Source organism: Manis pentadactyla, chromosome 6 (genome assembly GCF_030020395.1).
Source record: "Manis pentadactyla isolate mManPen7 chromosome 6, mManPen7.hap1, whole genome shotgun sequence".
Taxonomy (NCBI): domain Eukaryota; kingdom Metazoa; phylum Chordata; class Mammalia; order Pholidota; family Manidae; genus Manis; species Manis pentadactyla.
In genome coordinates, this window is record NC_080024.1 from 123,661,784 (window position 1) to 123,683,552 (window position 21,769).

A 21,769-nucleotide genomic window follows, 5' to 3' on the forward strand; every position below is an offset into this window, starting at 1 on the left:
GACAAATATTTATACTGCTGAGGGGTTAACACAGCCTCTGCCCTGGCTCTGTGTTGGGGTGCACGTAAGGCTGAACTGTGTGGAAGTGTCAGAATCTATGGTGTCCTTGGCCTCTTTGCTTTGTGCATACTGACCCTTCTGCCTCCTCCTCCTCAGCTTTCTGCAGGGTTTCTCTTTACCCTTTGTGACACCTTTCCCATGACACTGTTCCCTTCCTAAAGCCCTCTGAGGGTGTGGCCTTCTCACGTTGCAACACATGTGTAACCTTTGTCCCCTTGTCCTCCCCAGTAGGTCGGATCCTCCTGAAGGCCATACACGTTCTTATTGCACTTGGATGCCCCATGTCCCACTCGGAGCAGGCACCTCATGCAGTGCCTGGGATCATGAGGAGGGGATATATCTATGTTTACAATGGAAGATTATCTATACTTTCATCTGTTCATTACTTCCCTTATCAGTCATAGTTGTAATTGTTTTGAGATACATCAGACTGAGTTGAAGGTATAAGGAGTAACAAAATGAATGCTTGGGCACCCACCACTCAGCTTAAGAAAAGGAACATCTCCAGGACACAATTTGGCCTTTGCTGACCACTGTGTAAGTTAGCACCTCCTCTTCACCCTGCTTGTCCTTGCTTTAAGCTTCTCTGTAGGGCATAACACAGTTTGTCATATTATGTGTGTTACTGGATAATGGTTTCTTTTCTCTGTCCCCTCACTGGGGCAGGGCCTTCAGCCATTTCATTCAGTGGTGTGTCCCCCTTCCTAGAGCAGCGCTGTGGTGCAGCCTTGTGTTTGTGAGTGCTGAGGCCGGTGTGCACATGATGCCAGAAGATTCACCCAGCTGCTAATATGGCCCTGGTCTGTCCGCTCTCCCTGCTGACTGAGGTGTACTGTAATTGTTTGTTGGTTCTTGGGCTGCTCCGCACTTAGGTTTTGTCCCATATTTTGGAATTGTAAACAATGCTAACTTGTGCATTCATGTGAGTTTCTCTAGGGTGTACACAGATGAGTGAAATTGCCAGGTCAGGGGAGTTCTCATATTTATTCTATAATGTGCTATGTGTTTTTCAGCCTGAGTCAGAACTGCTGTTACTGAACACAGGCAACTTGCATTCCCAGGGTTGCTTCTTGGTAGTTGGGGCTTTTGCTCTGAGCCTTGTTCTCCCTGAGGCCCCTGTGGTGAGTGAACATGTGACTGAGGTGGCTGATGACCCTACTATTAGTATCTGTGGGCTGGGAAGACACTTTTCTTTGGCCCATTTCTACTGGCCCCAGGGCCTGGTCTCTGTGACCAGAGTTGTCCTACCTAGTTCAGTGTCCTGTCCTATGACTGGCTGCCTGGATAGAAGATATTAGAGCCAGAAGGTGCCTTGGAAGTCTTCTAAATGGGCCTTCTCCTTGTAGCCCTAGAGAAACTGAGGCCCATGGGGCTGAAGTAACTTACCCACAGCCCAGCACCTGGACAGTGATGTAACCCAGCCATGGTACTTTCCACATTGTTAACAACAAGCCCAGCAGATGGGTGCCAATCTCTGGTTGACTCTTACTCCAGAGTTGGTTGCCCACAGACTGGCTCCTCCTGCCCATGTGCAGAGAGCAGAATCAGGCCAGCAACATGAGAGAGCAGAGGGAAGGGTGGACACGAGGCTAATTCATCGAGAGTGCAAAGCTCAGAGAAAGGATGAAGGGCTAGATCTGTGCCTGTGGGTCCAAGACTGGGTTCTGGTCCTGAATCACAGTCCTTGCCCCTGGCACGGACTTCACTGCCTGGCTCTCCATTTCAGAGCCTGGACCCAGGCTCCAGCATGGAAGCACTGTGCACGCTCCCTGAAGCGACCCTCCTGTGAGTGGCTGCTCTCTGCCATGTCCCCATGAGTGCCTGTAGCTGCCCAGGAGCCCTGTGTATGTAGTCTTCATGCCCATGTGCCCACAGTGCCAGAGGAACAGGGAAGGATCTTAGAGATAATAAGTAAGAGAGAGAGGGAGATGGGAAGTTACAGCTTAGGTGTGCGCCTTCAGTTGTGCTGTGGGTTCAGTTGTGTTGCCAGTTGTGGAGGAAGGGTTGAAGACACTGTCTGCTGCTGGACTCCATTCAGCCGCCACGGGTTCAAGAGTGTTGCATCATCATCAGCCAGACTTGGATGTGTAAAGTGAGGAGGTCATTCTCTGGAACAGGAGGCAGATGAGGGCCCCAGGGTGTGGTGGGGTGTAGTGGGGGGTGCCACTGAAAAGTCTCCAACCTGAAGGAACCGGGCAATGTGGAAACTTCTAGGCGGGGCACCATAGCAATGAAACTCATTCACAGATGTTTATTGAGAGTCTGCTCAGTGCTGGGCCAAGAGATGAAGAATTAAGGTAAAGCTCCACTGTGCTCTCTGGCCTCTCACCCCCAGGTGACCATTGTTGGAACAGCAGAACCTTGGGATAAGCAGCAATTATCCCAAGCTGAGGGTGTGGAGGGGGAGCAGGGAAGAGGTGGGAACTGAGTGGGTCTGGGGGGCGGTGGGCTTGGGAGGATGGCCTGTGTGATCACGACTGGCAAGGGGCTGGGAATAAAGGCACAGGGCAGGGGGCAGCACAATGCTGCCCAAAGCTCCCAGCGTCTGTGTGGTTGGAGCAGGAGAGAGACAGGAGTGAGGAGCACACAGGGTGCAGGGTGTTGGCTGTTCTGTCGAGGAGCTTGGACTTGGACACACGGCAGAGGGCAGGGCATTCAAGGGTTGGGGTGGGAGGGGGCATGGTCCACATTTGGTCTGGGGAGATCACCTCAGAACGGTGCTGGCAGAATGGGAGGAGGTAGGTGAGAGATGAGACAGTCCTGACTGAGCAGTGGGGTGAGGTCAAGGCATCTGCCGGTGCCTGCTGCTGCAGGGCTTGAGGTTGAGGGAGGCATCAGGTGACTAACAGGTGCCAGTTGGAGTAAGAAGCCATTTGGTGACATCATTAAATGAGGTGGGGGGGGCAGGAGGGGAAGCCGTTTGAGAGATGTATTTGAGTTGGAGCCACTTGTGGACATTTATGTGGACATGTCAGCAGGCAGTTAGATTCTGAGTCTAATACTCAAGAGGGAGGTTGAAATAGGTCCTCCAGGCTTGGGCGGCATCAAGGTTACCTAGGTGATGGGAAGCAGGGGGTGGGCCTTGAGGGAGGCCCTGGCCTGGCCAGCCTGGGCTCCAGACCTTGGTGGGCTGCCGTCTCTGTGTCCTGAGGATTGATGGGGAAGGACCTGTGACTGATTTAGCATAGGGCCCCCTGGAATCACATGAGGCCCAAAGGGGAGTAGGAATCACATGTACAATATTCTACAGTGAGAAGCAGGAGGCAGAGCACAGCTTGATGACTGGCACACAGGGCCACAAGGAGAAACCAGAGGCCATGAGAGAAGAGGAAGAAAGTGGTCAGAGAGGCAGGAGGAAACCCCGAGGATTGAGCTGTCTCAGCAACCTAAGGGCAGATGCTTGGGGACCCGGGGTGCAGACAGCATGGCCCTGAACTCTGAGTAGTCATGGTCACAGCCCAGGTGGGGGTGCTGGGGCTTCATCAACAGAAACTGAAGACTTTGGAGTGTCTTAGAACTTGAGTTAGGCTGCTTACACAATATCTACAGCCAGGTTTTGGTGCCAGGAATTCCAAATTCTCAGAGGCATGGTTTTCTCATGTATAAATGGAGTAATACAGGAATTCCCTTCATAGATTGCTAGGATTGAATGAATGCATGTGTGTAATACTTATGTTGATATATATATATATGTTAGACTTATCCCAGTGCATAGTGAGGTCGCCCTACACCTGGCTGCTCTGAAAGGGAATGCTCTGACCAGGTCCTAAGGCCAGTCTGCCTTCCTTAGGTATTTCCTGAGCATCTGCTCTTGACAGGGCTTGCTGCTGACACAGCCCCTGTCCCAAAGTGCTAGTCTTCAAAGTGGACTGGGAGCTGTGGCTTTCTGGGGTGGCATGGAGTGAGTTCAGGGTGTGAGCTGCTCTTATATGCCCAAGGGCTCCTGAAAGTTCCGAGGGCCTTGTTGGTAGTCTTGGGATGATTCTCACAAGCAAGAAAAACAGTGGTAGCTGTGAGGATGAATGGAACCAAGGAATCGGTGGGTAGTCCCTGACTACCTCACGGTGGCTGATCACCACATCGAGGTCTACTGGGAAGATGACTTAATGTCTTAGTTACTGAGAAAACCATAGCACAGCCTGGCCAGCTCCCCAGGGCTTGCAGACAAATCACGAGGTAAGAAAATGTGACAGCAAAGGTGCCCAGAGGGGCGTGTGTGTGTGTGTGTGTGTGTGTGTGTGTGTATGTATGTATGTAAGGACAGGGGGAAACTGAATATTGTGATATATATCTAAAATGCTTGTATATTTTTGAGAAATATTTTTCCCAAGTGTTAAGAATGCCAGAATTATAGGGTCATCTGAATTAACTTCCCGTCCATGACTGGTGAGTCTCCTACCTCCAGTTAGAGGACACTTAGTACCATTGGAATGGTGACCCATCCCAGTTTTGGGTGCTTCTGACCAATAAAAGTCCATCCTTTTTGGAATCCACATCATTGTGATATTCTCCCCTTGGCCTTGGATGTGGGGAACAGCAACTCTAATCCCCATTCTCGTGACAGCTGGCTATATCAGTCACAGCAGTCACAGCTCCGCTGCCTGTTCTCTGGGGTTTAGCAGAGGTCTGCAGCTAAGCCAGGATGGCCTTCCTGCCTGTCCCTGGTAGACACTGTGCCATCTTTTCTAGGAGTGAGAAAGGAGGGCAGCTGCTCATGGCTAGCTGTGGCTGAGACAGGGTAGACATTAAGCACAGGGTGATATGGAAGAAGGATGTTCCTGCAGCTGGTCCTGGGAGGGGCCAGTCCCCACCCTGGATGACCATCAGAGATGGAATTTCATTAATGTGGGTCATAAGTCAGCATCTGCCTATTGAATTGCCTTGAGTTGTTATTGGTTAGTACCTTTGAAGGTACCCTGCATACCTTCAAAAGATGTCGGGGTGGGGGGGAGCTGAGTCACTTACTTTCCAAGCTTTTCCCCATTTTGCAAAGCTCTACAGAGCCAAGTGTCTCTTGAGACACCCCCAGCACAAGAGAGAGGGTTGTTTTCCTGAAGCTAACTTTCAAACTCCAGGTCAAGCTTTCACTTGACTATATAAACATGCTGTCCTCAGAAGGCCATTCCAAACACTCAGGACCATCTGTGAAACCCAGCATGGGGCAGTGCAGCACGGAGACCCTACTGGGCCAGTCTGGGCCACTTTGATGTCTTTATCGTGTTTTTCTTGTTTTACCAACTTGTCCCATTTGTTCCTTCAAATGCCATACCATTGCTACCCTAGGAATCCTACTTTTTCAGATTGAAAAATACCAGTGTTACAAACAAACAAACTTGGCATTTCCCAAACAGGGGTGCTGGAGACATTGCTTTGTGAGCTAATACTCAAGGCTCAGTAAATTGGCCAATTGCTTAAGTTAAGTGTGTAGCTTTCATCCTCAGGGAGCGAGTATCAAGCACTCCGAGACCAACAATCTCATCCCAGATTAGATGACCCAGACTGGGTCCTTGGGCCAGGGGTTCTCACCCTGCTTGCCCCTGGGGGCCTGCAAGCCCATGCTGGGGTCTGCTCTCCAGCTCTCTGCTTCCTCTGCTCACTCTTTGCCCCTCTCCCTTCCTCAGTCACCCCCAGTTGCTTTCAGAAGTAAAGGATTAATCTGAGGACTGAATAAAAAAAGGCTATCAAAAGTAAAAAGCTGAGTCAGTGAGGAAAGCAGTTAGTGGGAATTCCTTTAATCAAGCCCCATGTTATTTCACTTTGCCTGAAAAGAGAAGGGCTCTTAAATGGAAAAAGTTTGAGTTAGAGAATAGTTTAAAATAAATGTACCTGTTCCCTTAAAGTTACGGAGTTACGTAGGCACATTCAATGCTGCTTAATTGTGCTTTAATGAACAGTTAAGTATTTAAAACTCATGTTATTTTGTTGGTATGGCAGCTTTAACAATATTTCAGACTTTTGTTTTGCCATTTTATTTACATTATTAATTCATGGCAGAGGTTGGCAAACTTTTTCTGTGGGGAGCCAGAAAGTAAGTATTTTAGGCATTGTGGACCAAGAGGCAAAATCAAGTCTATTCAGTGGGCACGTCTATTAGGAGAGAAGGCCGATTTGCAGATTGTATTGATTGAGCTCATAATATAATAATTACAACTGAGTACAGTGTTTATACTCAGGCCTTCTTATGATATGAATGGAATTGTGGTGGAGGAGATAACATTCCACTTAACTGAGGTTCAAAATTAGTGTTTTTGATGATCAGATTGAGTGTAAATATTTATCTGTAAAAAAGAAAACAAAATGAAACCTAACTGTTCTTTGTTCACAGTCTGTATAAAAGCAGGAGGGGAAGCAGATTTGGCCCATGGGCTGTGGTTTGCTGACTCCCGATTTGTACAAATGATTTGCTTAGAAAATTCGTCACTCCTCAGGGATGGGGCCAAGGCACCTGGCTGGTCTTACACAGGCACAATTTTATCTAAACTTAATGGCCTCTTAATGTTTATGAACTTTGTGACACTTGGATTTTAAACCATTGCTTTGTGTGTTTGTGTAATTTTACAAAAAAGTCTTGGTGACTTCCTGTCATTGACAAAAATGGTTTTAAGGAAGTCAGTGCCCCAGTGCTCTGACTTGGGCATTTATAGTTGGCTGTGGACTTGGGTTACTCCCTGAGCTCTCCCTGCTACGTGCACAGGTAGTTCCCTTGTGTTTTCTCCATATAGGCCCCATGCAGGGCCCACATGTGTGTATGTGCCTCTGCCCTGCTTCTGTGACTACAGCCACCTGCCTGAGAAGCTGCCCTGAGAACAGGCTCCCTGCTGGCAGCAGAGCTGGCCACACAGCATCCTGGTGAGGATGAAAGCAGGGAGGAGGAGGGAAGGCCTTGTTCCCACACATTTGCCTGCTTTTGAGGCATGAAGGCTGCATCACACCTGGCCAGCTGGGACACACCAATTCTGCTAGCTATCCTGGCCTCAATACAAATGCCCAGGAAATAGTCTTTTTATCCCTTAGTTCAGCTAAAATGGTTTTTCAAGTGGAACCTTTCCTAGAAATAACAATAAAAAATGAAAGAAAAACAAAAGTAAAGAAAGGGAAACTTAGAGAACCACAGCAGAGCTTGATTAAAGTGTTCTAACCTGACTGAAACCTGATGTGGCCTTGGTTTCCCCTAAGTGCAGGCCCCTCACCCTCCCTGTTCTAAAGCCAAGGCTTCTGCTTACTTGCCTGCTGCTGCCTCAGGGTTAGTCTTCAGGCTGCAGCATGTTTGCTGGGCAGTCAGGCTGGCCTGTCTTCACTGTAGACACAATAGCAGCTCCTCCTCCCTCACCCACCATCATGCTTTCATTTCAGGGCTGGGGGCTTTGGCCTCTGAAGGCCTTAGAGACTCCCTATCTTTCACTAGTGCTGAAGCCCAAGGACCCCAAACTCTCCAGCTTTCTTGGCATCCCATTTGTCACCATCGTGTCAAACTTTTGCTCTGGTTTCTCCACAACCACATCTGGTCTCCTCTTAACACTTCTCCCTGTTGTCAGATGGGGAGCTGGGGCATTGATCCCTTTCTGGCAGTAGGAGTCTCCCTTCCCCTGGGAGTCAGTGGAGACAGCATGGGGAATCTGGGCATTTACTCCTATCTGGTGGCAATGAGGTGCCCCTCCTCCTCCTGGCTGTGGCTGCCAGAGGAGACCAAGTGGACAGGAAGGATTTTTACTACTACTTGGTTTAATAAGGCAAGGAAAATTACCAGAGACAGAAGAGGATGCTATGTAACAATGAAAAATTCAGTCTACCAAGAAGGCACAGCAATCCTAAACGTGTACTCATGAAACAACAGAGCTATAAAATATGTGAAGCAAAAATGGATAAAACTGAAGGGACAAATAGATAATCTACAGTTATAGCTGGAGACCTCAGTACCCCTTTCTCAACAATTGATAGAACAATTAGAAAATCAGCAAGTATATAGACGAATTCAATAACACCATCAAACATTTACAGAACACTGCAATAACAGCAGAAAACAATCTTCTCAAAGAAACAAGGAATGTATATCAAGAGAGACTATATATTGGGTCATAAAACAAATCTCAACAAATCTAGAAACTGAAATCATGCAGTATCATTTCCAGCCACAGTGGAATCAACCTAGAAGTCAATGACAGATAATGTGGAAATATCCAAACCCTTGGAAACTAAACAACAACCTTCTAGATAATCCATAAATCAAAGGGGAAGTCTCAAGGGAAATAAAAAAATACATGTTGAGTGAAAATGAAAATCCAACGTAACAATACTTATGGGATGCAGTAAGGGCTGTGTGAGAGGGAAATTTATAGACCTAAATAATTACATCAAAATATAAGAAAAGTGTGAAATGAATAATCTATGTTCCCACCTCCAGAAGCTTGAGAAATAAGAGTAAAATAAACATAAAACAAGCAGAAGAAGGAAAGAAATAAAAGGAGAAATCAATGAAGTTTAAAACAGAATAACAATAGAGACAATCAATGAAGCAAAAAGCTGGTTAATTGAAAAGATCAATACAACTGATAAATCTTTAGCAAGAGTGACAAAGAGAGAAGAAACAAATTAATACCAGGATTGAAACAGGGGATATCCTTACAGACATCAAATGAGTAATAAGGGAGTACTACAAACAGCTCCACACATACAGATTTGACAACTTCAGTAAAATGGACCAGTTGTCCCTCAGTCTTAAACACAGTGTATAGCGTCCAACCTCAGCAATAAAAACAGTGGCCCAAACATCTTGGATGGATCTCCAGGGCATTGTGATGACTGGAAGAAGCCAATCCCAATAGGTCACAAACTGTGTATAGCACTCTTGAAACAACACTATTACAGAGATTAAAAATGAGCTGCAGGGGGTTGGAAGGGTGCAGGTGGGATAAGCAAGTGAGTGTGCCCGTGAAGAGGTGGCACAGGGGAACTTTGTGGTGATGGATTTGTTCTATCCTGTGCTGATAGTGACACAAATCTGCACTTGTGATGAAATAAGGAACTATCCACACACGTTAAAGCAAGGTGAACATGGTTGTGATGTTGTACTATAGCTCTGTGAGATGGACTATTGAGGGAGACTTTGAAGAGTGTCTGGAACCTCTCTACGACCATTGTAACTTCCTGTGTATTTATATTTCAATATAAGAAGTTAAAAGGAAAGAAATCAGTGGGCATTGTCTGTCACTTAGCTGTTAAAAAAGACATCCCCACTCAACCCTGCAGCAAACAAACCCACAAGCAGTATGGCTGCACTAATCGTCTGTTTTGTCTGATGGAGAGACACCATGGTCTTCACGCTGTCTGTGATGATTACATCCATTTGAGTATTTTCTGCACTTTAGATCCAAGGGCTGAGCTGGCTGGCATCCAGGACATGATCCGTTGATGGAACCTGGGCAAGTTTGCCAAGGGAGGTCATGCTATGACTTTTTTTTGAAGAATTCACAAATATAGAAGACATGGAATTATGCTATGTGTACATTCTAAAGCCAAAACCATGGCTAGTGGATGGAAAGTATCTGGAATGAGATTGGGGCTCACTGGAAATCTGGTCTCTGTCCAGAGAGGTGAACAGGTTCTCCCATTGCTCCAACACGCGTAGAGTGTCGAGCAGAGACTCGGTGACTGTCTGTCAGCAGTGTTGTAGAGGTGGTGTCTGTGATGGCAGACACGGGCACTCCAAGGCTCCTTTTAATGGCATATCAAGGCCATTGGCCAAATTGTGATTAAAGAAATCCATTACTAGGTGGGTGGAATCAGGGGTAACAAAACCTTAAAATGGACCATTTATCAATCTTCACTATTGAAAAAATTATTCACTATTTGAGAAAATTTCTCACCAACAGGAAGTGTGTTTGGTTCTGTTTTTTCTTCCTATCAATCTCGCTTTTTCAAAGGGAGACCATTAAAGAAATGTTGCCATAAGTTTATTTTTTTGCTTTCAATTTTAGCGGTCAGAAATCTAAAACAAAATAAAGCTGTATGTGTGTTAATCATTCCAAATAAAGTGAGAAGTTAATCAAATAAGCCAGTAAGATGTAGAACTAGCCCCAGGACATTAGGATAACGGAAAGTTTATTACACAGCTGAGGTTCTGGGTCCTTAGTTGCCTAAAACCTTTTTAAAGTTTAACCTTTTAAAAGCATAATTTCCTGGGATTGTTTTTATCTCTTGGAATTTTTGTCCCTTAGAATAATTAGTATTCTAAACTAATAATTAGTTCCAGAATGGGAATGGTAGGATTTGAGGATGATGTGCTTGTTAAAGTCCCCAGAATGGAGAACGGCAATGAACCAAAATGGGGGGAATCTCAGGGAGAGTACTATTTCTGAGTACTAGTGGCAGTGGGGGTGCCACTCTTTACATCCCGGTGTAGCCTTAGACTTGAACAGAGAGAGGCCCTGCCGAATGTTTTCTGCTGCCTCTGGCTTCATGTAGCCTGTATTTAAATAACAATCCCTTTCATTATGTTGCTCCAACAAGCATGCTTTCCATAGATCAAAGCATATTCCTCGATGACACACACAACTGCCGGCGTGGGATGGAGTTGGCATGAAATGTTAGGCAGACTTGTAGGGCCTTTAAGAAAGGAAGAAATTCTGCATCTCAAGTATGTCCAATTGGGCCAGGTGCCAATTAAGGTGGTAAGGTTGAGTGTCAAGGCAATAGTATCCAATTGTTTATATTTGTCAACATTCAGAGCAGCACACATAGTTTCCACCAACATTTCTTCTTTTTGGAATGACTCCCAGAACCATGGTGGCTAAAAGTTCAGTAGTTGATGGAACAAACATCATTCATTGCTGTATCAGGCATCCTTATGACCAGAGATTGGGGTTGCCCAAGCCAGATCTTTCACAGACAGTTTAAAGATGCACTTGGAGAGAGGGTGGTCATGGTGCCAAATGCGACCTGGAGTTGGTGCTGGTTGGTGCTGGTTAAATGAAGCTAATGTTTTAAAATAACTGATAGTGCTATTGTATTCAGGCCTGATTGAGTTCTGTGTACTGAGTGGTACCCCATGATCAAGGGAGGCATCAGGGAGAAGGTAGGCTGGAGGAGTAAGAAGGAGAAAGGAGAGTTGCATAAAGTGAGGACAGGAAGACCTGGTTGGCTAGAGAGCAGCCTTCAGGGAAGCAGTTGGAAGTGTCCCCTTCCCAATCCCCAGCCGCCAGCCACTCCCTGTGGGGCCCTTTTTCCAGGCCTGACTTGGGAGGGTCAGAGCACACTTAATCCCACTCCCATTCACTTGGCCTCTCTTTCTTTAACCCTTTTCTCCAGACTGGCTTGTCCTGACCAACAGGAAGTGCTTTTGGTTCTGTTTTGTTTCTTTTCCTATTAATGTCGCTTTTCAAAGGGAGATTATTAAAAGAAATGTTGCTGTAAGTTTATTTCTTTGCTTTCAATTTTAGCAGTCAGAAATTCAAAACAAGATATAGCTGTATGTGTGTTTATTCATTCCAAATAAAGTGAGAAGTTAATCAGATAAGCCAGTAAAATGTTGAACTAGCCCCAGGACATTAGGATAACAGGAAGGTTGTTACACGGTTGAGGTTCTGGGTCCATAGTTTCCTAAAACCTTTTTAAAGTTTAACCTTTTAAAAGTTGGCAGTTAATCTAATGTGCTTTTTTATGGGACAGAATTGGAATTGAGCCTCAGAATTGAACTGAGCTAAATCTCCAGGTTATCCCCTTGAGAATTCTGAGAAATTAATGCCCTTTCTTTTAAGTACTTAGAGATCTTTAGATAACAGCACTCTAGGCATATGAAGTACCCTTTACTAGTGCACTAGCCTGAGGGTTAGGTAGAAGACACGGGCCAGTATCTAAAGGCTCCCAGAAAATATCCATCCTTGCCCGTGAAGTCTTTACCTGCCCCACATCAAAGCTGTTTCACAAATGGGAACTTGGTTCCTAGTTTATAATGCTGGAATTAAAAGGCCGTTGTACTATGGATAGAACTATTTTTAATGAATATGATTTAATGGGTTTCCCCATAGCTCTTTGTAGAGTTAGTACCATCCTTGTCTTTTTATGGAAACAGATGCCCTATGAAAGCTAGATGGATCAGAGCTGGAGCAGGAAGTACAACCCATCATGATTTTCATGTTTAATGCACTATTCATCTCTTGGATGTCAAGGCAAGTAGGGGTGGAGGTGCCTTTCTCTCTTTTATAGGCTCAAATCTCTTTAACATTTTTATGGATTTAAAATATTAGCATTAGTTTTTGGTAAATTCAAAGAAAAATAGTAGTAACCATTTCACACTAATATTTTCTAAAAACGAAAATAAAAAAAAGTTAAAGGAAAGGCCATTTAGTTTCTTTGAGTATTCTGAACTAGGTTCTTGACTTTGGCATTTACCCTTTTACCTGCTAATACATGTGGTGCTTCTTGAATTATCATTTTCCCCAGAATCAATGTGCTGAAAAGGAACTGTGTTGGAAAAATATCCACTCTGTTCTTAAAATACTTTTTTTTTTGCCTATTTCCAAAAGTTTCTAAAAAGATATTTAGAAAAAAATGTTAGACTTGAGATTTGTGTGAATTGTAAGTTGTCAAAGATGGTTTATAAAAACTTTGAAGTTACTAGAGATACCTGTATTGCTGAGACATATTATTATATTAAAAAAAAATTTATCTGGAAGCACAAAAAAGGTGAGTTGGGGGAAAATAGAGTGTATTAGCTCCCTGTGCTGGTTAATTTTATGTGTCAATGTGGCAGGGCCACAGTGCCCACATATGTGGTCAAACCTCATTCTGGATGTTTCTGTAAGGGTGTTTTGAATGAGGGTGTATTTAAGTCATAGGACTTTGAGAACACAGATTACCCTTCATAATGTGGTGGTTCTTATCCAATCCATTGATAACCTGGACAGAACAAAGGACTGAACCCCTCCTTCAAGCAAGAGGGAATTCTGCAGCAGATGACCCTTGGGTCTTTAACCTGCCAGTCCACCCTGCAGCTTTTCATGACTGCATGAGCCAATTCCTTGAAATAAATCTCTCTATGTGTCTATATAGGTATATACAGATAGATATATAGATATCTATATATCTCCTATTGCTTCTGTTTCTCAGAACTGTGGCTGATACATTCATTCCCCTTTTAGAGAAATCCAGCAGCAGAGAAACTTGTGGTCAAGAAATTAAATTGCGTGTTTTCCTTGATAGCCTGGTCAGACTGTATGCTATTACCTATGCACTCTTCCTGATTATGTCCAGAGAGGGAAGTTCAGGGTGCTTGGGAAGAGCAGCCCATTGAACCAAGAAGGAACTCTAATCAGTTAGTGTACCTAGGATGAGCAAAAGAGAACAGTCTTAGAGTTTCTAGATGCTGAAAAGCTTTTGTAGCCAAGCCGCACTAAGGTTCTGGAGCCTTGCCACTCACTGGGGAGTCTGATGGAGGTAAAGGAACAGGTCAGGTGTGTTGGCATTAAGGTGAGGTCCAGGTGAGTGCTGTGGAGAAAGGTACCCAAATGTAACAAGGTGCTTGTTCTCCCCGAAGCTTGCACTGTCTACCCTTTCAATAGTATGTGGAAATAGTGCCGATGCTTAGTGTTTCAAAAACAGTTCTACTTCTTAAAATATAAGTGTTTATGGAAAAAGTTCATGCTTCTAATCTCTCTCAGTTATCTCTGTGATGGAAGCTGAGCACTTTATGGCTCAAACACAGATTAATTGTCCAGGGCTAGGGGAGGGATTTGAATATAGCTGTAGCAAAATAAATCTTTGTGCAAAACATAAAATTGTTTTAAAGTCTTTTTATAGGCTTTGGAACATAGTAGGTGTTCATCAAATATGTTGTGTGAATGAGAAATTCTCTGGCTGTTTTCTATAAAGAGGTAGATCCATATATTTTTGCAATCTCTCCCTTGATTATTAGAGCAAGTAGTGTGCTATCCTTGAAGACAGGCTCCTAACCAGACTTACTAAGGAGAGATGTGGATTGGTATGTTAGTACAAGAAGCTGGCACAGCTGCCCTACCCAGCATCCCCCCAGCTTCTATTGCAGTGCCACCCTCATGAGTTAATGATGAAGAGCATATACCATTTGCTCATCGCTGGTTGCCTTTCCTTTTACTTCTTCTTATTTGTTTCCTGTCTAAATGCATCTTGTCTGTAGGTAAATGCTTTATTAGTTGGGACCAAAGCCCAGGCATCCTCGGGCCTGATGAATCAGGTTGCGTCTGGAGTCAGCTCTTGCTGTGAGGCGCCGAGCACCTGAGTCACTCAGAGGCTGGGTGGCTGCAGACGCCACAGTGCCCTGTCACAGTCACAGTAACCAGTTACCCCACTGCCTCTGGACTTGGAAAAGTTTTGGTGAGCTGAAAGTTGGCCACAGATTGAAAAAGCCAAGGACAACCAGCCAGAGTTGTGGGGCAGTGTACGTGTTTTGGAGGCCACCTGAAAGCCAGGTGAGTGCTGGTGGACAAGCTGACGCGCGGCAGCCAACACACCCCTTTCCTGCGTACCTCCGGGTGTCTCCTCCCGCATGTTCCCCGGCATTTTCTTTGAACGGTGTGATGGGTACTTTTTCAGCTATATGTAAATCTCTAGAGAGAAATTTTACAGATGATTTTAACTTAATGATTGGATACAAAACAGCCTAACTTCAGAAGCTGGGATTTCTTAAACTCTTGGGCAAATAACTTAAATTTTTAAATCTAGTTTTCTTATCTCTAAAAACTAGGCTAATAATGCTATTTACCTCGTGTTGTCATGAGGATTCAATGAAGCAGTGCTTGTAGATTATCTCAGTGTTGTATATACTAGGACAGTATTAGATTTAGTAATGCAAACTTTTACTTGAGGCTTCAGAATTAAAAACTTAATCTATGCTCAGTCTTCCTTTCCCCTCACTCTCCCTCCTGCCTTTGGTCAACAAAAATTCATTCTGTGCTCAGTGAGCCAGGACCAGGGCATACAGTGGTGATCGGTGTGAGGTATGCAGACTCTATGGCTGTCAGGAAAGCAGGGTACAGAGCTGGCTCTTGTGAGGCACTGCTGAGGGCTGCCTTAGAAACTCCTAAGTACTGTATAGGGCCCCTCCATGCATATTATAAGCTGGCCTCTGGGAATGAAGTAGTGTGAAATCTGTGTCAAATCTGTGCGTCATAGCAGGTTTTCCTCCTGCAGAAGTAAGTGCCAGAGCTGACTGTATGAGAAGCCCTTCAGTGCCTTTCCCTTAGGCTGTCATTCCACTGCTCTTCATCTTCAGAAGTTTCCGGTAATCCTCTGTCTTCATGTTACCACAAGTCAGGATTACTTACTACCCCTAGGATATACTTCCTGCTCAGTTTCTTAGTGGCATTTTGGCTGTTTTTATTCTACATCTGTGTATTACTTAAAATTTTCTGTTTCTTTGCACTAATTCCTGTCATTTCTGCTTCAGAGTTTTGATATTTCACTTAATAACTTGACCCAGGCAGCCTCAGAGCAACTTTAAACATGGGTGCAGTGGTCAGCCAGTTTCAGCTTTGGTGCTGGCAGCAGGGAATGGCTCTTGTAGGAGCATAGCAGTTTTTCAGATGTTGTCTATTGTTTTCTTCAGAGATAGTGGCCCTAATGACCAACTCTAGGAAGTTCCCTATGTTCCAAATCCAGGAGCAGGAAGGGAGAGGGGCAGGCTGGAACGGTCATTAAGGAGAGTCCAGATTCTCCTCTCACAAGATGAAGCAAGTTGTTTTTAACTTGGACTTTAGGATCTCAAATTCACTGACATGGATGGGCATATGTGCTGTGCACTAGTGTCCTGGCTCACGCGGAGCATCTGGTAAAATGTTTATCAGGTGCTGTAGGAGACACAAGCTTGTGTGGCATGAGGAAGTTAGCAGTGAACACACGCTTAATGCTTCTGTTTGAGTATCAAATGCTGGCTCCCTCAAACATCCATTATTTTCATTTATGGGGAAATCAGCATAGAAACTCATATCAAGAAATGTGATCTAGCCATTTACAGCAGTACTGCCCATGACATATGGATTCTAGACTGAAGTGTTGACTTATGTTGCCTCACAGAGCTGATCCATTACATTCCTAAGCCATTCTCCTGGGAGAGCCTTCAACCTGGTCCCCTTTAACCCTGCGTGCAAGTAAAATGACGCTGGAGGGGAGTGACATCCTTGTGGGAACAGTGGACACAAGATCGTATGGGCAAGAAAGGCCAAGTCCCAGGCGGAGTGGGGGCTGGTCTATTGCACAGGTTAAATCCAGGGTCTGATGCACTGACTGGGGTGGAGACTCCCCATTCCCTTCACTCTCTTAAAGACAATTGTTCCAAAACATAATAGCCAAGACATACAGGAGAACAAGGAAAAGAAGAAGAGAGTATTATTCTGTCTTATTTGTTCTTACTGTGATGTAAACTCATAACAGGTTAAACCATCTAATTTTAAAACCAAGAACAAGGAGTGTAAACATTTATTTCTACAAATACAATAAAATAAAAGGTGAGAGAAAGAACATGGGTGAGCAGAAAACTAGAAATATTCAGAGAGGGAGGTAACATTTGTGGGAGCTGGTCACCAGCTGAGAGCTTCATACATCTTGTGTTCTTTCCTCCCTGTGGTGATGTGCCAGCCCTCAGCTTGAGCCCAGAGTGGGGCACCTGGGCAACCAGTTCCTTCATGAAGTAGGTCGCTGCAAGGTAGGCTTTGGAGCAAAACAAAAGATTAATGAGGAGGAGTGAAATTTGGGTTTGACAGGTGTCTAAAAATAAAGTTTGTTCATTCACTGAGCAAATGAAAGTCAACAAATTGCCAGGTACCAGGTAGTTCTGGGAATTCAAGTATTACTGAGAGAGATTGCAAGAAACTTCAAACTGATTTGCTGAGGGAAGTGTATTTCTTATGCTAGTGTTTCCTTTAGGTTTTGTAGAATATTTCTTTTTTGATATTTCAAAAACACTTTTAGGGTTCAAACTGACATACAATAAGTGATAAATGTTTAAAGTGTACAATTTGATAAGTTTTTACATATGTATACACTGGCAAAACCATCATGTCAATCAAGATAGTGAATGTATCTGCCACTTCAAACAGTCTCCTCAGGTCACAAAGGATCGTGGTCCCTCTCATCCCTGACCCCACCCATCGTTTCCTAGGAAACCACCATAGATTAGTTAGTATTCTCTCAAATTTTATGTAAGTTGCATCACATATTACACATTCTTTTATTGTCTGGTTTCTTTCACTCACATAATTATTGAAATTCATCCATGTTGCACGTTATTAATAGTTCACTCCTTTTATGCTGAGTAGCATCCTATTGTGTGGATATACCACAATTTGTTTATTTGTTCATCTGTTGATGGCCATTCGGGTGTTGTCAGTTTTAGACAATTTAAAATAAAGCTGCTGTGAACATTTGTGTATGAGTTTTTCTGTAGACATATGCTGTGGTAAAAACCTAAGAGGGAATCATGGAATCATAAGATAGATGTTTGACTTTTTGAAGGATTGCCAAACTTTTCCAAAGAAATTATACAAGTTATATCCCCACCATTATTGTATAAGAGTCTAGTCTATCCATATCCTTTCCAATGCTGGGTATGGCCAGGCTGTTTAATTTTAGCCATTCTAATGGGTGAGTAGTAGTACCTCAATGGTTATTAATTTGAATTCACCTAATGACTAATGATGTTGAACATCTTTATGTGCTTATTTGCCATTCATCTTCTTTGGGTGAATTGCTTGTTCAAATATTTTATCAGTTTTTAAATGGAATTGTCTGTTTCTTATTTTTGTTAATTTTAATTCTTACTTTTTTTTGAGTTTTGAGAGTTCTTCATATGTTTCAGATACAAGGTCTTTATCAAATATGTTATTTACAGATATTTTCCCCCAGTCTATGGCTTGTCTTTTCATTTTCTTAATGATGCCTTTTAAAGAGCAAATGTTTTTAATTTTGAAGATATCTGATTTGTCAATTTTCTTTTATGGACTGTATATTTAAATGTCATTTCTAAGGAATCTTTACCTAATTCGGGTCACAAAGATTTTCTCAATGTTTTCTTCTAAGTTTATAGTTTTAAATTTTAAATTTATATCTATTTTGACTTAATCTTAGCATACAGTATGGATCAAGTTTTTTTTTCTAGTTATAAACAGTGGTTTCAGCACCATTTGTTGAAGAAAAAAAGCAATAACAACTACATTTTTTTCTATTGAATTATCTCTGAGCCTTTGTTAAAAATCAGTTGTCCATATATGTGTGGCTCTTCCTGTCCCTATATATATGGGTCACAATCAAATCAAGATAACAGTTGTCTATCTTGATGCCAATACCACACTCTTGATTATTGTAGTTTTATACTAAATGTTGCAGTTAGGTAGTATAAGTCTTCAAGTTTTTGTTCTTCTCTTTCAAAGGGCCCATATTAGATCCTTTGCATTTCCATCTGAATTCTAGATTTGGTCTGTTAATTTCTAGGGAAAAAAATCCTCCTGAGATTTGATTGGGAGTGCATTGAATCTTTAGATTAATTTGGGGAAAACTGACATATTCAAAATACTGAGTCTTCTGAGTATGAACATCTTTTATGAAGTTTATCCTTAAGCATTTCATATTTGTAATGTATTTTCTAAAATTTAAATTCTAATTGCTCACTGTTATTCCATAGATATAGAACTGAATTTTGTGTATTGGTCTGGTATTCTGCAACCTTGTTAGTACTTAATAGTTTTACTAGCTTTTTCTGTAGGATTTTCTACCTAGATGATCATGTTGTCTGTGAACAAAGACACTTTAACTTTTTCTTTTCCAATCTAGATGCTTTTTTATTTTTTCTTACTGTGTTGACTATAAGTTCAAATAATGCTGAATAGAAGTGATAAGAGTTGACATTATTGTCTTCCACACCTTAAGAGGAAACCACTCAGTCTTTAACCATTAAATAAGATGTTATCTACAGGGTTTTTTAAAAATAGATATACTTTATCAGGTTGAGGAAAGTTCCCTTCTATTCCTTCTTTGCTGAGAGTTTGTGTCAGGAATACACATTAGATTGTGTTAAATAATTTTTCTGCATATATGGAAATGATTTTTTTAAAGTTTGTTTATATGGTGTATTATGTTGATTTCATTTTTAAATTGTTAAACTGAGATAAACTACTTGTCATGATGTATTTTCCTTTTAATATATTGTTGTGTTTGATTTGTTAAAAAGAATTTTTATTATTGCTGAAGCTATGTTCATGTGAGATATTGGACTATAGTTTTCTTTTCCTCTAATATCTTTATTTTTGTTATTATGGTAATTCTAGTCTCATTGGATAAATTGGGAAATTTTTCTCCTCATTTTTTGGGAAGAGTTTGTGTAGAATTGGCACTTTTCATCTTCAAATGTTTGATTGAATTCACCAATACAGCCCTCTGAACCTGCAGATCCTTTTCCGGAAAAAATTGTAACTACGTTCTATTTCTTTGATAGATGTTGGGCCATTCAGGTTATCTAGTTTTTCTTGAGTGAGGCTTTTTTAGTTTGTGTCTTTCAAGGACTTTATCCATGTCGTTTATCTTGTCAACACTTTTTAGCACAAAGTTGTTCATAATATTTTCTTATTATCATTTTGATATCTACAGTTTGTAGTACTGTCATCTATCTCATTTCTGATATTGTAATTTGTGTTTACTCTCTTTTTCTGATCAACCTGGCTAATGCAGAGGTGTATTAATGTTATTCATCTTTTCAAGAACCAGATTGGTCTTCTTTATTGTTTTCCTTTAAAAAATGTCATTGATTTACTCTTTACTATAAAACAAGGAGTTTAACTTGCTCTTCTCTTTCTAGTTTCTTAGGGAGAAACCTGAGGTCATTGATTTGGGACCTCTTTTCCTTTGAAATACAGACTTTGCTGTAAATTTCCCTCTAAGTACTGCTTTTTAGCAGCATCTCATAAATTTTCATATATTGTATTTTCATTTCATTCATTTTAAAACACTTTCTAATTTCCCTTTTGATTTCTTTTTTAACCCTTGGGTTATTTAGAAGTATGTTATTTATTATAGAAATACTTGAGAATTTTCTGGAGATATTTCTGTTATTTATTTAGAAGTTAATTCCATTGTATTCAGACAGCATGCTTTGTATGACTCAAATCCTTTAATTGAGACTATTTTTATAGGTCAGAATCTGGCCTATCCATGGCCTATCCATGGTGCATTCTGCTATTGGGTGGAGTATTCTATAAATGTCAGTTAGGTTAAGTTGATGGATAGTTTTGTTCCAGTCTTCTATATATTTACTGATTTTCTGTTTACTTATTCTATAGAGTACTTTGAGAATGGTGTTGAAGTTTCTAACTACAATTGGGTTATCCTATTTCTCCTTTCAGTTCTGTCAACATTTGCTTTAGGACTTTTGTAGCTTTGTTGTTTCATGCATAAACATTTAGTGCTGTTATTTCCACTTGGTAAATTGACTCCTTTATTGTTCTGAAATGACATTCTTCATCCCTGCCAATATTCATTTATCTTAAATTTATCTTGTCTGGTATTAATATAGTCTAGCTTTCTTTGGATTAATATTAGGATTGTTTATCTTTTTTCCATCCTTTTATCTTATTTCTGTCTTTATAGAAAAAGTTTTTGTAGAAAGCATTTGGGTCTTGCTTTTTAAAAAAATATAATCAGACTTTGAATTGTTGAGTGTTCAGAACATTTATATTTAATGTGGTTAATGATATCTTTGGGTTACACTTATCACTTAAGTATTTGTTTTTTATTCTAGATATATACTTTTTCACATTTTCCTCTCTTCTCCTTGTGTTTTGGTTTATTTCTTAGGATTTTTTAAATCCCTTTCATTGTATTTTTAGCTACAACTCTCTTTGTTATTACTGTAGTTGCTTTAGGATTCCTAGTATACATCTTTAATCCATTGCAGACTTTCTGGAGATGACACTGTGCTACTTAATGTACCCAAGAAACCTGCAGTAACAGTGTCATTTCTTCCCTACCAGTCTTTGTGCCTTCTAGTTTTACATGTTATAAATGCCATACTATATTGTTATTTTGCTGTTTAAGCAGCCAGTTATCTTTTAAAGAGATTAAATATTAACAAAAAAATTGCATATTTACCCACATAGTAATCTTTTCCAGTGCTCTTTATTCTATTTTTGTAGATTCATGTTTCTGCCATCATTTTCCTTCTACTCAAGGGATATCCTTGTAGTACATTCTGCTGTTGATGAATTATTTCACCTTTGCATGTCTGAAAAAGTCTTTATCTCACTTAAAAAAAAATATGTTCACAGTATCTCCCCAGGCAAGGGAAACAAAAGCAAAAATGAACAAGTGGGACTATATCAAGCTGAAAAGCTTCTGTACAGCAAAGGACACCATCAATAGAACAAAAAGTTATCCTACAGTATGGGAGAATATATTCGAAAATGACAGATCCAATAAAGGGTTGACATCCAAAATATATAAAGAGCTCACACACCTCAACAAACAAAAAGCAAATAATCCAATTTAAAAAAAATGGGCAGAGGAGCTGAATAGACAGTTCTCTAAAGAAGAAATTCAGATGGCCAACAGACACATGAAAAGATGCTCCACATTGCTTGTCATCAGAGAAATGCAAATTAAAACCACAGTGAGGTATCACCTCACACCAGTAAGGATCGCCATCATCGGAAAGACAAACAACAACAAATGATGGCGAGGTTGTGGAGATAAGGGA

The 21,769-nt window shown here is 41.7% G+C and overlaps 1 protein-coding gene across 9 annotated transcripts in view; it reads left to right on the forward strand.

The window, feature by feature from the left end:
- The window catches only part of FHOD3 (formin homology 2 domain containing 3), a 525,593-nt gene that overhangs the window by 277,487 nt on the left and 226,337 nt on the right, over window positions 1-21,769 (forward strand). Inside the window, exon 1 of one of the 9 annotated variants that reach the window (XM_057504130.1) lies at window positions 14,346-14,501. The exons of the other annotated variants lie outside the window; for them this stretch is intronic. The gene's annotated coding sequence lies outside the window, so the exon portion shown is untranslated. Of the gene's footprint in view, window positions 1-14,345; window positions 14,502-21,769 lie in introns of those variants that run through there. 9 annotated transcript variants of the gene reach the window in all.